This window comes from Grampus griseus (assembly GCF_964374135.1).
Source record: "Grampus griseus genome assembly, chromosome: 10".
NCBI classification, from domain to species: Eukaryota; Metazoa; Chordata; class Mammalia; order Artiodactyla; family Delphinidae; genus Grampus; species Grampus griseus.
The window spans coordinates 33,932,197-33,937,216 of NC_139004.1; positions in this window are offsets into that span (position 1 = coordinate 33,932,197).

The following is a 5,020-nucleotide window of genomic DNA, read 5'->3' on the forward strand; positions in this document are numbered from 1 at the left end:
CATCACTGTCATCAACATCATCATTATTATCCTCCTAAAACAGTTGTATAGTGAGAGGAAGCTTGGACTAGGGAAGGAAGAAGTACTAAGATTCATTCAATTATTATTATTATTTTTCCAAATATGTTATTCCAAATGGGATGTGAGACAAGTCATAAACATTCTTACACTTCACCAAAAGAGACAGAATAAAGTTCATGGGGAATTGTGGGGAAGCGAGGGCAAGATGAGTGTACAGAATGACTCTGGGGGGATCCTGTAGAGTTTCTGGAAGTGGGCCGTTATTGTGGCTTTCAGCTCCATAAAAATATGATCAGCTGCAAAATTCACTGACAAAGGGAAGTCAGTCGCAGAATGGATGACCCCCGTCCCGCACAAACAGAAGGTTTAATAAAAGAATTCAGATGACAAAGAGTACATGCTATGAAATTCCATTTATATAATAAGTACAAAAACAGGCAAAACTAATCCATGCAGTTCCAAGTCAAGATAATTGTTACCTTTGGGAGTGGGGCAATGAATAGCAAGATAGTAGGGGGAGGGTCCTGGGGATCCTCGTAATGTCCTATTTCTCGATTTGGGTGTGGAATTGTGAGAACTCATCAAGCTGTGCATTTATGATGTGTGTGTGTTTGTACGTATGTTTCATTGACAATTTCGAATAAAAGCGGTTGCTTGGTGGAAGCATAGCTTTTCAGCACACTGCATCTATAAGTAACACTTTATTGTTTTTGTTTTTTTGTCTTTTTTTTAGTTTTATTGAAGTATAGTTGATTTACAATGTTGTGTTAATTTCTGCTGTACAGCAAAGTGACTCAGTTATACATATATATACTTTTTCATATTCTTTTCCATTATGGTTTATCACAGGATATTAAATATATTTTCCTGTGCTATACAATGGGACATTGTCGTTTATCCCATAATAGTTTGCATCTGCTAATTCCAAACTCCCAATCCTTCTCTCCCCCACCCACTCCCCCTTGGCAACCAAAAGTCTGTTCTCTACGTCTGTAAGTCTGTTTCTGTTTTGTAGATAAGTTCATTTGTGTCATATTTTAGATTCCACATAAAAGTGATATTATCTGGTGTTTGTCTTTCTCTGACTTATTTAGTATGATAATCTCTAGGTCCATCCATGTTGCTCCGAATGGCACTATTTCATTCTTTTTTATGGCTGAGTAGTATTCCATTACACACACACACACACACACACACACACACACACACACACACACACATATATATGTATATATAATCACATCTTCTTTATCCATTCACCTGTCAATGGACATTTAGGTGGCTTCCATATCCTGGCTATTGTAGATAGTGCTGCTATGAACATAGGGGTGCATGAGTCTTTTCAAGTTATAGTTTTGTCTGGATATATGCCCAGGAGTGGTATTGCTGGATCACATGGTATCTCTGTTTTTAATTTTTTGAGGACCCTCCATACTGTTTTCCATAGTGGCTGCACCAGTTTACATTCCCACCAACAGAGTAACACTTACTGGTAATGACAGAAATAGAGAGCTAATCGTCGCTGACCGTGTGCTCTGTCCACTACACGTTTCCCTCACAGCTGTCCTGTGAGGTGGGGTGGCCCTCCACTTTTACAGACGGGGCAGCTAAGGCTTAGTGAGGTTAAGTAACTTCCCTGCACCCCCAGAGCTCTTCCTGGCAGAACACACTGATTTGTGTGTCCTTCCCCCGCCTCCACCCCACACCTAATAGCGAATGCCTCTTAGATACAGCACAGAATCTGGCGCACAACTGAAGCTCGAGAAATGAGGGAAGGAGGGAGGGAGCAAGGCTTGTCATTGCATTGTCACCAGTCACCCAGTCTTGGCATTCTGAAATCATTTTTGTCTCCCCTCTAATTTCAATTGTACTTAAAGGCCGCGCCAAACAGCACGTAATTGCTTTCTGTTGCTAGGTCTAAAACGTTCTGTCACTCGGGCCTGCGCCTCCAAGCTGCACAATTGTTTGAAGTGATTGAGGAGCGAAGAGAGCTACTTCTGCTCCCCATGGGAGAACCTGGGTGGGAGAGGGAGGAGGGGCAGATGTGAACTAGGGTGGGGGAGGGGTGGGGGATGATGCCTGCACCTAGCTGCTTTCCACCTGCCCAACCGCTTAGCTTCTTAACCCAGCACCAGGAGGTAAAAGTGAGTGACTGGCCCCCAAGTGGGAACATCTCCTGCCTCACCCCACCCCAGGGTCTCGCTTCTGTCCCAGTCCTGTGCAGTGGCCCTTTCCCATCCTACTGGACTCTTTGTCCGAATTAAGGTCAACAATTAGCCCAATTTGTGGCCGATCCCTCACAAAGCCCGCCTGTGCACTCTCCCTGCCGGAAGCCTATTTCTCCTGGGGAGACTTTAGTGGACAGCAAAAAGCTTCAGGTGGCGTCCCAGTCCTGGGGAGGAGGAACCCTCCTCTGATCCCAGAAGCTCTTTACATGTCCCTCTGGAATTGTTGGGGACATGGCTTTCCTGCCCTTTGGGAGGATCCTGTCTTTCTGCCACTGCTTATGTTACACTGAGTCAACATTCAATGAATAATAAATTATAATAACAATAACTTGAGGAAATTTATGCCCTAGCTTCCACGGGGTCCAAAACATAAAGGGAAAACTCACTGTAAATCATACCCTGGGACTAGCAAGTGAATAATGCAGGCGGCTTTCCCCAGAGACCTCCAAATCAACTCATTTAAATTAATAAATCTCACTCTCCTCTGTGCCTGAATAACAGGCTTATTTATGCGTCTTGAAATTGCCCAAAATATCCGAGTGAGGGAACAGAGCAATTAGAGTTCCTTCTTTGAGATGCTGTCTGACTTGCTGACTCTTATTCTGGCTGAACGTAGGGAAAGGGGAAAAGAAAAAACCCACAATAGCATTGAATTCAATCCGACCAGCGGATCGCTTCTAAATGTACAAGCTTCCAAGTAACCAAACGGACTGAATTTTTCACTTTCCAGTCACTGCTTTTGTCTTTTCTGGCCTAAAAACCCTGATACAGACCAGTCTTTCTCGAAAAAGTCCTTGCAGAGCTTAAGGCCAGAAAATACGGTTTGTTCTGACAGGTCCCCTACTGAGGCCCGTGGAATGTGGGACTGAAATTGAAACTATTTAAGGCAGTGGAGGGCTCTGGCACTGACCAGTCAGAGGGGGCGTGGCCTGCGCCCCGCCTCCTCCCTCCTCCCCCTCCCCCTCCCCAGCAATGTTAACTCTTTAGTTTCTGGATCTTAGGGTAGTCGGTGTCGGGGGTATCCTGGAAGAGAGGCAGGGCGGGGTGCTGGAGGGCTCAAGGCAGCGGTGGGGATGAAAGCATTTTAATATCTCAACAGTGCAGAGGACTGACCGTCAGGTCTGCTTCTACATGCTCTGAACAGCTGGGGAGAGAGTGGGTTCTAATCTGCCTTTTCTGGGTCATTCATTTCTGTTCTTTCCCTCTCACCTAATTCTTCTTGGACTGTCCATAACCTGTTGTTTTTGTTTTTGTTTTTGTTTTTGTTTTGCGGTACGCGGTACTGCTGTGGCCTCTCCCGTTGTGGAGCACAGGCTCCGGACGCGCAGGCTCCGCGGCATGTGGGATCCTCCCGGACCGGGGCATGAACCCGTGTCCCCTGCATCGGCAGGCGGACTCCCAACCACTGCGCCACCAGGGAAGCCCCATAACCTGTTTTTCATCTCCACCCCAGTTCACCCAGCTTTGGTCCAATGCAGTTTTGATGTTAACCATTCAGAGTTAGGTCAAACTCTATAAGTCAAGGGCAGAGTCGCCCAACAAGGCTGCCCTCACGTCAGACACTAGCCCCAGTTTTGAAGGGTCCTCAGAGCCACTGATACTTCCGACCAACTGGCTACAAACTCAGGGGTACCACTACCTCCTCAAGTTTGATAGTTCACTGGAATGACTCAGAACTAAGAAAAGCGCTCTACTTATAACTACAGTTTTATTACAAAGGATACAAATCAGGACCAGCCGAAAAAAGAGACGCAGGAAGTCTGGGAGGGTCCCAAATGTGAAGCTTCTGTGTCCTCAAGATGCGACACTCTTGCAGCCCACGTTGAGTATTACCAACCCGAGAAGACCACCTGAACCATGGTGTCGAGGATTTTATTGGGATTTCATTACCTGGGCACGATGAAAACAGTGGCCATGTGATGGAACTCAATCTCTAGTACTCCGCCCCTTCTAGGAGGTTGGGCTGAAATGTGGCTCAAAGCCCCACCCATCTAATTACATATTTCATCTTTCTGGAGTGACCAGCCCCCATCCTGACTCATCTTGTGAGCATAAACTCAGGTGTGTCTAAGGACCCACTATGAATAGCATGGGAAATTCCAAGGACCCAGGAACGGAGACCTGCCAAATGCTTTATTATATAACATATGGTTTAAATGGACATGCTTTATCTGAGGCCTAGCTTCTGTGTCCATTAGGTATGTCCTAGAAGGCTATCGTATCTTTGTGTGTGTGTGAGTGTGCACGTGGAGGTGTCTGAGAAAATACAAGGAGTAAGGACTGGCCGATGAAGCAGGGAGAGCCTTGGGCTGGAAGATGAATCCTAGTCTTGGGTTGGGTGGGACGTTATCCTCAGGGAGGGGCAAGGGCAGTAGTAGTTGTGCCACCAATACCAGCTGTGTGCTCTTAGGAGTTTGCCCACAGGCTGGAGGAGAGTAGCCCTGAGAGAGGACCAGAGGATGGAAAGAACTGGGGGGTAAGTGGAGACACGGAAATGGAATGGAATGGAATGTCAGGGTTGGGAAAGGCCTCTGTCCGTGGTCTTATGTGCGTCTGTGTGTGTGCATGTGAACATGTATTTGGGCCTGTGTACAGACGCATGAGCATGTGTGAAGGTAAACGGGAAAGAAAAGCTAAGTTGACATAGCCTCCTGATCTGGGCTGCCATCCACTGGGATACAAACTGAACCAGTGGCTGATAAATGGCGCTCCTCTCACCACCACTCTTAACGAACCACTTAGGGAACTTTTGCTCCCTGTTCTCATAACCT